The sequence below is a fragment of the Rattus norvegicus genome, chromosome 8, assembly GCF_036323735.1.
Source record: "Rattus norvegicus strain BN/NHsdMcwi chromosome 8, GRCr8, whole genome shotgun sequence".
NCBI lineage: Eukaryota > Metazoa > Chordata > Mammalia > Rodentia > Muridae > Rattus > Rattus norvegicus.
This window is the reverse complement of record NC_086026.1, coordinates 121,633,372-121,645,100: the sequence shown is the minus strand read 5'-3', so window position 1 is coordinate 121,645,100 and position 11,729 is coordinate 121,633,372. Positions and strand designations below refer to the sequence as shown.

Sequence of the window (11,729 nt, the reverse complement as noted above, 5' to 3'; positions counted from 1 at the left end):
TTAATCTTTGACAAAGGGGCTAAAATCATCCAATGGGAAAAAGATAGCTTTTTCAACAAATGGTGCTGGTTCAACTGGAGGTCAGCATGTACAAGAATGCAAATCAATCCATTCTTATTGCCCTATACAAAGCTTAAGTCCAAGTGGATCAAGGACCTCCACATAAAAACAGATACACTGAAACTAACAGAAGAGAATGCGGGGAAGAACCTTGAACACAGGAGAAAATTTCCTGAAAAGAACACCAATGGCTTATGGTCTGAGATCAAAATCAACAAGTGGGACCTCATAAAAATGCAAAGCTTCTGTAAGGCAAAGGACACTGTCATTAGAACAAAATGGAAACCAACAGATTTGGAAAAGATCTTTACTAATCCTACATCTGATAGAAGGCTAGTATCCAATGTATACAAAGAAATCAAGAAGGTAGACTCCAGAGAATCAAATAACCCTTTTAAAATTTGGACAACAGAACTAAACAAAGATTTCTCAACTGAGGAATATCGAATGGCTGAGAAACACATAAAGAAATGTTCAACATCCTTAGGCATCAGGGAAATGCAAATCAAAACAACCCTGAGATTCCACATCACACCAGTTAGTATGGCTAAAATAAAAAACTGAGGTGACAGCAGATGTTGGTGAGGATGAGGAGAAAGAGGGACACTATACCATTGTTGGTGGGATTGCAAGCTGGTACAACCACTCTGGAAATCAGTCTGGAGGTTCCTCAGAAAATTGGACATTGAACTGCCTGAGGACCCAGCTATACCAATCCTGGGCATGTACTCAAATGAAGCTCCAACATACAACAAAGACACATGCTCCACTATGTTCAGAGCAGCCTTATTTATAATAGCCAGAAGCTGGAAAGAACCCAGATGCCCTTCAACAGAGGAATGAATACAGAAAATGTGGTACATCTACACAATGGAGTTCTATTCAGCTATCAAAAACAATGAGTTCATGAAATTCATAGGCAAATGGATGGAACTAGAAAATATACAGAGTGATGTAACCCAATCACAAAAAACACACATGGTATGCACTCACTAATAAGTAGATATCAGCCCAAATGCTTAATTTACCCAAGATACAATCCACAGACCACATGAAGCTCAAGAAGAAGGATGAACAAAGTGTGGATGCTTCAGTCCTTCTTAAAAAGCAGAACAAAAATATTCACAGGAGAATATATGGAGGCAAAGTTTGAAGCAGAGACTGAAGGAATGGCCATTCAGAGCCTGCCCCACCTGGGAATGCAGAACACACACATATATATCCACCAAAGCTAGACCATACTGGTGAAGCCAAGGAGCCTGGTATAGCAATCGGCTGAGGATGTTCACAGTCAACTATTGAACTGAGAACAGGGTTCCCAGTGGAGGAGTTAGAGAAAGGAATGACGTAGCTGAAATGGTTTGCAACCCCATAAGATAAATATAATATCAACCAACGAGAATCCCTAGAGCTCTCGGGGATGAAACCACCATCCCAAGAGAACACAGGAATGGATCTTTGGCTCCACCACATATGTAGTAGAGGATGGCATTGTCCAGCATCAGTGGGAGGAGAGGCCCTTGGTTCTGTCAAGGCTAGATGTCCCAGTGTAGGGGAACGTCAGAGTGGGGCAGTTGGGAGGGAGTGGGTGGGAGGGTGAGGAAGCACCTTCATAGAAGCGGTGGGGGGGGGGAGGATCAGGTTTCTGGAGAGGAAACCAGGAAATGGGATAACATTTAAAATGTAAATAAAAATGCAATTAAAAATAAATTTGATGTTATTAAAAAGAAAAGAAAAGAAAACCTCAAGTGTGAAGCTACAGAGATTTCTTAATGGTAAAGTTTGGTAATCATGAGGACTGCAGTTCAAATCTTAGCACTCATGTAGTACCCCAGCATCCTACAAAAGTCATAACACACCTTAATGCAGAGCAGAAATAAGAGCATTAGCATCTGAACCATGAAAATACAAGCTCGGGCCCAGGGAGAGAGACTGTCTCTGAGAAATTGGTAAAAAGTACAAGGAGGACACCCAATGCCTTCTATGTCCTGTTTTGGTCTATGTTGCGTATAAAAGAATGCACAGTAACACAAACACACACAAAATACGCAGATGAAAATGAATAATAAATAATGAATATTTTAAAACCATGAGTATGTTTGAACTCATACTGAATGTGCATCTGTCTGTCTATTTGTCTGTCTGTCTATTTGTCTGTCTGTCTATTTGTCTGTCTGTCTATCTATCTATCTATCTATCTATCTATCTATCTATCTATCTATCTATCTATCTATCTCAATCGTCTTTGAGACAGTTTAGCTGTGTAGCCCAAAGTGGTTTCCAACTCTCTGTCTTCTTTCCTTGGCCTCCCAAGTCCTAAGAGTAGAGGTTCCTGAGGGATTTCTTTTTGAAAAATAACAATTTCTTATGTAAAACACTTAAAATATACAGAATTATTTTTAAGTAAGTGGAAAGAGAGTATTGTGAATAACATATTGAAGACTACATTCTTTAAAAATAACCCAGTCATTTTGAAGCAAAGTGTGTTTCAAAAAGGATGAGATTCACACATGCAAATGCATGTCTCATATACGAATCCTGAAGCTGGTCGGAGACAAATGAAATCACTGGTTAGTGGGCCTATTTTAAAAATAACTATAAGGCCAGTGAGGTGGCTCAGTCACTAAAGAAACTTGCCATATAGTCTGATGGCATGAGCTTGATCCTTCTAGCTCACACAGTGAGAGAATTGACTCCTATTAGTGCTCCTTTGAACCCCGTGTGCAGGGCATGTGTGCACCCTCCATAGATAAGGGAAGATAAAAGGATTTTTTTTCCCCGGAGCTGGGGATCGAACCCAGGGCCTTGTGCTTGCTAGGCAAGCGCTCTACCACTGAGCTAAATCCCCAACCCCAAGGATGTTTTAAACCACAGCAACAGCAAGCATGGTGGCTACAGACCATCAGCTACAGGTGACAGGCTACAGGCTGTGACTATAACCCCAGTATTTGGGAGTCTGAAGCAAGACAGTTGATATTTGAGAACAATCCAGCCAAATGAGTGTCAGGCCAACCCTGGATTTAAAGAGACAGACTCTTTCTTAAAAAAAAGAAAAGAAAAGAAAAGAAAAGAGAGGAGGAAGAGAGGGAGGGGTAGGGAGGGAGGGAAGAGGAATGAATAAAAAGATGGAAGGAGGGAGAAAAATGTACCAGAGAGCTGGCTGCTTTTCTAGAGGACTTGGAGGTAATTTCCAGATCATACATAGTGGCTCACAACCATTTGTAACTACAGTCCTCTGGGATTTCATGTCCTCTTCAGGCTTCTTTGGGTAATGCATGAATGTGGTGCACATACATAGATATGTTCAGACAAACATCCATAAACATGAAATAAATATACATTTCATAGATTTAAAAAGGAATAAATTAAGTGAAATCACATCTGTTTCCCAGCCATGGATTATTTCTTACCAACATATAAAGGCCTTAATAAAAAACATTAATTATCATAAATTTGCAGATTAAGAAACCCAACTGTGATGAGTGCAGCTGTAACTTTGGTTACAAAATAATTTCACATTTATTTCTACTGTAAATAAATTTGAGTGGGATTATATTTTGTCACTTTTAACATTTCGTTTTATTAATATTTTATTTATATTTGACTATTTGATTGGGACTAAAATGAAACATCTTATACCAACTAGCTTCAAATAGTCTAGAATTTACTCGATTAATCCTGTATCTAAAATACAAAAGTTCTCCAGGATGAGCTCACACAGGCTAAACTGACCCTACTCTATACATACGTACTGTACATGAACCTATTCCTGCAAAGCCGACAGAAAAAATATTTCTCCTGATACCACATCAATTTTAATGCCACTTCGAACAGTTAACTTTGTTAAGGATTAGATGACTTTCTCTTTTAGCTTTCACAGAATAATTATTTTTAAACCATTCTTCATACAAGTACACTTGACCTTGAATTGACATTGTATCCCAGTCTATAAACAATAGTGATACTAATACATTTTAGTTAAAAAAAATTGCTGCAGGTCTTTGCTTACAGAGGAAGGACATTGTTGCTAACAGTCACAGGGCCCCTGGGTGATGAGGACCCTGTATCTACAGCTGCTCTCCCTGGTGAGCCGGTCCCCAGAGGCTGGAGACTCATTTGTGCAGTGAGGTTTGAAGGTTGCCTGAGCTCACTGGCCACATTTTGGGGTATTCAGAGCTTGGGTTCCTGGGGAAGCCCTGGGATTTTCAGCAAGAGTGTGACCCAAGCAGCCTCTTCTCAAGGCCATCATTAAACTCTTACAAGGCTGTCTTAGGAAGCGGGTTCTTACACAAGTCTATACATAATAGCCATGCTTTATGGTGAGTTTGAGGGGTTTTCAGTCAGAATAGCCAAGGCGTTTTTAAGAGTAATCTGTGAGAGAGCTCTTTAAAGGAAGGCATTGAAGAGGGTGCTTTGTTCTTTGGTTCTGGGCTGCCTTTTGATTCCTGGCTCAATCTTTTCCAGTGTCTACCTCTTCTGTCTGATGGGGATCTTCTAAGGGGAGAAACCCTGTGAAATACATGAGGGTTCCAGACTGATGGAGTATCTGGCAATATGAAAGGAGGCAGGCTGCAGAGAACAGTGAGGGGGCAGGAGATAAGACCAATAGAGAGCTGGTCTTCACATCTGAGTGAGACTTCATGGAGACTGATGTGGGGAGCCACTGTTAATGGCTGAAGTCATGAGTACCTCATACATGGCTATATGTAGAGAAAGGTCTTTTTAAAGATGTAATAAAATGAGGACCTCAGGATGTGCCCCGATCCAGTTCAATGTAAGTTGTATGTGTTTGGTTTCAGAGGTTGAAACGTGTCCTGGAGACTGAAGGGAGAATCTGTCATGTTGGGCAAAGTCGTTGAATTGGATCCTCTGCCCTGGTGTTTTTACATTTTATGTTAAGAGAATCTCTGTACAAACCCAAGGTTGGCCTTAAACTCTGTGCAGCTCAGGTAGGCCATGGAGTTGTTTTTCCTTCCTCTTCTGCATCTTAGATGATAGGAGATGGGTAGTTAGCCTTGGAAAGCATTTCGTTGGGTATCAAAACACCATCTCCGCATCTTGACGGTGTAGTGGAGTTTGATTATTTTCCAAAGGGTGGCATTTGGACTGGGAGAAAAGAGGGCCATGATTGCAAAGAGGAAATAGAAGGTTTCATAACATGGTAAGAAATGACCACCTGCCAATCAAGAAATGTGGCCTCAGGGGAAACAAATTAGTGTTCATATGGGGTTGACCTTCTTGCTTCCAGAGTTTGGGAAAATAATTTTTTTCTGTCTCTACCCCCAGGTCTATAATACTTTTGACAGTGCAGCTTTAATGAGGAGACACGCTTGCACATGTGAACTCATATGAAGCCATACTCTGTTTTGATGTCTTATGTGGTTTGAGCTTAGGAATGAAAAAAGTGTAAATGTGTGTGTGTTGCAGTGTAGATACATGGGCGCATACATATGTCATGTGAAGTTCGGTGGCCCCGAGGGGTTGACCTGACCCTTCAGCTAGGTCTTGGGAAGGTCCTATTAATAGGGTGGAACTTTTCTTTGTGGGTGATGGTGAAAATGGCTTGTGCCAGAAGCTATAAACTAAACAGAAGATAAATGTAGTTCCTTGTAGCAGCACAAGAAAATGTCAAATCTGGACCCAACGAGATGGCTCGTGAGGTAAGAGCAGCCTGCGCTAAATCTAATGCTCTGGGTTCAATGGGAAATATCTGCATCCTGGAAATAGATGGTAAAAGGAGCATCAACCCATGACAGCTCTTATTTGACCACCACATATGTTCATGCCCACATATATGCATGTACAAAATAAAAAGATCTTTCATTCCTGTGTGTGTATGTATGTATGTATGTATGTATGTATGTATGTATGTATGTATGTATTTTAGTTGATTCCCTTTACATCCCAATCACTGCTCCTTCACAGTCACCCCTTTCTACAATACTTCCCCACCTCTTTCTTTACTGGGAGGGTGGGGGCCCCTAAATATCACCCCAACCCTGGCCCATCAAGTCTCTGTGAGGGTACTCACATCCTCTCCCACTGAGGCCAGACAAGACAGCCTGGATAGAAGAACATACCCCACAGACGGGCAACAGCTTTTGGGTTAGCCACCATTCCAGTTATTTGGGATCCATGTGAAGAGCAAGCTGCATATCTGCTACATATGTGTGGGCAGCCTAGGTCCAGCCAGTGAATGTATGCTCTTTGGTTAGTGGTTTGACCTTGAGAGCTCCAAGTGTTCAGGTTAGTTGACTCTGTTGGTCTTCCTGTGGAGTTCCTAAGCCTTTAGGGCCATAATCCTTCCTTCTATTCTTCCATAAGAGCCCCTAAGCTCCATCCACTCTTTGACTGTGGGTGTCTGCATTGGTCTGAGTCAGTTGCTAGGTGGAACCTCTCAGAGGACAGCCATGCTAGACTTCTGTCTGCAAGCATAAGAGAGTATGATTAACAATGTCCATGGGATGAGTCTCTATTGGGCTGATTTTTTACTTGGCTGTTCTCACAGTCTCTGCTCTATCCCCTGTCCCAGCATTTCCTATAGACAGGATAAATTTTGGATTGGAAGTTTTGTGGGTGGGTTGGTGACCTCATTGCTTCAGTGGTGTTCCTGCCTGGCTACAGAATGTTGCATACAGAAGGCTGCATATCCTTAATGCTTTAAGGCACAGCTAAGGTCATCCCCCATTGATTCTTGGGCACCTCCCCTATCCCAGATCTCTGCCATGTCCTTGAGATGCCCCTGCCTCCTTAGTCCTGTAGATCTCCACTCATAGCTATTCAAAACAAAGACATACATTTTGTAGGCAAATGGATGGAGCTTGAGATTATCATCCTGAGTGAGGTAACTGAGACCCAAAATGACATGCATGGTGTATGTCTCCCCACTCATGAGGATCAATGGCTGACTTGGTCTACAAGGGCAAAGTGATGGCCAGAGGAGAGGAGACCATTCAGAAGCCCTGTGAGTACATGGAGTGAATGACCACACAGGGAGACTTGCCAGTAGGCAGATCAACTTTACCTAAGATGATTGAAGGCTTATGAACTTCCTGAAGGCTTATGATGGTGGACTGAGGGCAGGGACATCCAGGATGGGCAAAGGTCATTGAGTAGGGGCTTAGGGTACCTAGCATACCTTATTAGCATGGAGAAGCATTTCAGCAATCTCAGGTGCTGGCTGAACAGGTTTTGTCAGGAGAAAGGAAATTGATCCTATAAATTAATTGAGGCTATGTGACGTTCTTCAGATAGAGGTGAGTGTGAGGGCTTAGAATACTCAGGACAAGGTCAGAGAAGGAGAAACTCTATTAAGGAAGGGAGTTCCCTGTTGTGGATTACCCAGACTTTCTGCAGCAGTTCCCCATTATACACTGAGACTCAGAAGGCTATTCAGTCAATGGTAGACTTAAACCTTAATTAGCAGTTTTTCCACACATGGTATCTACTCACTTATAAGTGACTATTAGCCATAAAATACAGGATACCTGTGCTATACTCCACAGACCCAAGGAAATGAAACAAGAAGGAAGGCCCACTAAAGGATGCTTGAATCTCACTTAGAAGGGGGGATAAAATAGGAGGCAGATGGAGGGAAAGAACTGGCTGGAAGACGGGAAAGGGAGAAGGATGGGGGTGGTGGTTCAGAAACAAGTGTGGGGAGGGATAGGAAAAGTAAGTTTTAAAGACAATTTCAAAGCTGGAGCACAATGGTACATGCCTGTATTCTCTGCATTTAAAGGCAAGGGGATGTAGGAATGCCCTAACTTTGGGCCATCCTGGTCTACAAATAGTATTCCAGCACAGCCAGTTCTACATAGCAAGACACATTCATTCATTCATTCATTCATTCATTCATTCATTCATTCATTCATTTTCTCTCTCTCTCTCTCCCTCCCTCCCACCTTCCTTCCCTCTCCCCAACAAAGTTTCTAAAGAAACAAACAAACAACATCAATAACAAAATATTCAGATCTGTAAATGTCAAGGGCCATTTTATATTGTCCTATGAGCTGAACAAATATTCATTTAGTATCTAATATGGGAAGAGAAGTACTGTGGCTTGCTGGAAACATGGTTTATGTCATTGTGAAGGTAACGTACTAAGAGGGGACTAGGGCTTGGGAGTACAAGCCATCCATTGTGTCGGTGCAGTAGATTCTCTAGCAAGAGGCCTCACATACGAATAGTGTCTGGCAGACGATTTAAATGCCATGGGTAAAGAGACCCACAAAGAGCTAGAAGGGAACAACTAGCCCAGCCAGGGACCCTAAAGAAAGAAACAGGATTCTGCAGTTCTCAAGGAACAGCAAGGGAGTGCACAGGAAGTGAGGGAAGGAAAGAGGGGCTGGAAGTAGAGAGAATGGACTGACTGATGACAATAACTACTGTTAAGGCTTAGAAGTAGTTCTGGAAGGTTCTGCTATGTTTAGTGAATTTTTTTTGGGGGGGGTAAGGCAAACTAACTCAATGTGATAATTTCTATAGCCACCTTCTCTCCTTCTGAACATAATTACAATATTTTGTTTGCTTGCTTTTTTTGGACAAGAATTTGCATTGTAAGGATAGATTGGCCTTAGACTCACTCTATAGCCCGGGCTTCATTGAACCACAGTCTTCTGGCCTCAGCTTCCCAAATGGTGGGGTTATAACTTATACCACTACTCCTGGTCCTCTAGTGTTTTTCAAGGTATAAATTCTGTCATGCATATTTGAACTTTACAAAGAAGGAAAATAAATGGTCAAAGGCACAAAGAAAGGGATACAACCTCAATCAACTCCAGAGAAATTCAAATTAAAGCCACCCTGAGATACTATGTCATCCCAACTGAATGGCTATTGCCAAGAGATGAGAGAGCCATCATGCACTTTGAGTTGATGTCTCTGTAGATGATGAAGAGTTCTTGGCCTAGTTCCATTCTTCCACAGATGCATAGCCAGCTTGCCACCAGAACCAGTTAACAGAAAAATGTCCCTAGTCAGTGCAAGCTCACGGGGCCTTTGCTGATGGTCATTTATATGGTCACTGTGATAGTTTAAAAGAATATAGCCTCATAAGCCCTTGGGGAGTATCAGTATTAGGAAGTGTGGCCTTGGAGTAGATATGGCTTTGTTGGAAAAGGTGCATGACTAGAGCTGGGCGTTAAGATCTCGGAAGCTCCAGTTAGTTCTCTTCTTGCAGCCTGCAGATCCAGAAGTAGAACTCTCGGTCCCTTCCTCAATACCACACCTGCCTTCATGTTACCATGTTTCCCTCCATGATGATAATGGACTAACCCTCTGAACTGTAAGCCAGCACAAATTCAATATTTTCCTTTATAAGGGTTGCTATGGTCAGGGTGTCTCTTCATAGTCATAGATGCATGGATTTGTATCTCTTTATTCTCCTTACTTATTGGCCAGTGTGTCAGTTTCTAGACTCTTGTCTGTGGGACAGAGACTGTGCCGGGAAACTTTGTAAGGTCAGACAGGTTCAGAAATCCCAGTACCCTCACACCTCAGGATGGTACATATTTCACTAACCTGACCAGATTCCTGGCCCAGAACATGTGGCCACGACTCCCCACATAAAGAACGTGACCTTTAGTCACATAGCACAGAACACAGAGTTCCCCATGCTAATAGGTGTCTAGATGGGCCTTGAGGGTTTAGCCAATAAGCTTCCCTTCCTGGACACTTCTCCTTGCAAAAGATATTTAATCTCTGGTCCATCCTGAGGAGATTGTATGCACTCATTTTCCATGATGAACAATGGATAAACAATTTGGACAAGCAAGGACTGTCTCATTAAGAACCACTGTGGGGGGGGATGCCTTCGTCATACAGAGCCATGCTACCTGCCTAAGCCCCTCACAGAAGGCCTCTCTGCACTCCCAGACACTAGCCCCTAAGCAAAGCTGGAGTTGCCCCTTCCCCCCACCCCCAGGCTTATCTTTACAGCTCCCTGGTTTGCCAGTTCCACATGTTTTCCAATGTTAACAAGACACCCAGGAGTTAGGGAACCCCAGCTTTGGCCTCAACTTGTGCTGTTTCTCACCAGGGTCGGGGTCCAAATCTTAGGTTGTCTTTTTCCACCCAGTTTTGTATCCATGCTTCCTGCAAACCCAACACTTTGTAGTGGCATACGGTAACATGCAGTCTCGTGCTCAGTGTTTCTTCTTCCGGAGCAGAGGTCACACTCCCCACTGTGGAGACAGAGTGCAGAACAGCACGTATACTGCTATTCTGATTACCTTTGGCTTTGCAGCGCACACCAAAGTTATTCAATTGTTAGAAAAAAATAGCGCATACGTTTCAAGCTACAAGTATTGCCAATATTTTTATAAGACTCAAATTTTATACCTGAAATATGAATGCAGATAGATTGTTTTTAGTCAAAGTAGCCTCTGTTCAGTGAGGGAAACAAGGGATTGAAAGTAAATCTGTAGGATGGTAAGAAACAATTATAAAATCAATAAGGGGGCTGAAGAACAATGTCACTGGAAAAACATACCAGATGGAAAATGGGAGAAATGTCAAAGGACATTTATTTTTTAAGTGTTTTCTCTGTGCGAATCTTTTGATGTATGGGTGTTTACGTACCAGGTATGTGTATTTGGTGTCCGTAGAGGCCAAAAGTGGGCATCATGTGCCCTAGAGTTAGAGATACAGATGGCTGCTGGCTACCAAGTGGCTTCTGGGAGTTGAACCAAGGCCTTCTGGAAGAGGAACCAGAGCTCTTTAAACATTGAGCCACCTCACCAGTCCCATTAGTTTTTTTTTTAAAACTCATTAGTTTTGGTTAACCCAACCCTAACCCTTTAACTGCCATTTCTTCAAATAAGATCATAAATGTCTAAATCCATGGAAAATGGCCAGTATTGTGAACCCTTGGGGAGCACAAATTAAAGCTATCGTGACGTAGCATCTCAACCCCAGCTAGAATGCCTATAATAAAAATGCTATTAAACATGCAGAGGAATGGGATCATCAGGCAAAGCTGTAAGGATGGGAATTTAAATTTTCTTAACAGAAAGAAAGATAAGGGCGACTTTGATGTTACCATTACCCATTGTATGTGTGGATCGAATTAACACATTTGCCCTGTAAGTAGATATGTTATAGGATATTCTTCCTCCACTGCTGAGCCAGGAGAAAACAAATGTTGATGAGAGCTTAAAGAAGTTGAAAATACACACTTACATGCAGAAGCATACACATACTCTCACATAGACAAGACACACATACTTACAGATACACATACATACACACATGCAGACACACATAGAGATCCATGCATATACACATACACGCATATACATAGACACATATAAAGACATATACATTCATTAAAAACACATTACAAATTAGGGAATGTTTCCATGTTTTAAAAACATTCCTCTTTCCAAATAAATTCGTATTTTATTCCAGTATAGAGTAATATAGTTTTAGAAGAAATATATGCTGTGTAAAGATAAGTGGTGTCAGTAAACAAGTCAAATTACAAAGTAATTACATCCAACATGACCTTTGCCATCTTTAAATATGTTGCCATCACGGGCTGTATTTTATGTAGAGAAGAGAAAGTGGTTACTAATAACCTGTCCCTTTATCAAAGAAATTACAAGCTAGAAGTATTTAGCATTAACTAATTAATGAAAATGACTTGGAGCCTTCCCTGTAATATCCTT

General features: G+C 41.8%; 1 non-coding gene across 1 annotated transcript; it reads right to left on the bottom strand.

Annotated features, from left to right (window-relative positions):
* Window positions 1-2,834: 2,834 nt before the first annotated feature.
* Trnaa-agc52 (transfer RNA alanine (anticodon AGC) 52) lies at window positions 2,835-2,919 on the bottom strand. Its single transcript has one exon. It is a non-coding gene; the product is annotated as a tRNA-Ala (tRNA).
* Between the last annotated feature and the right edge of the window lie 8,810 nt (window positions 2,920-11,729).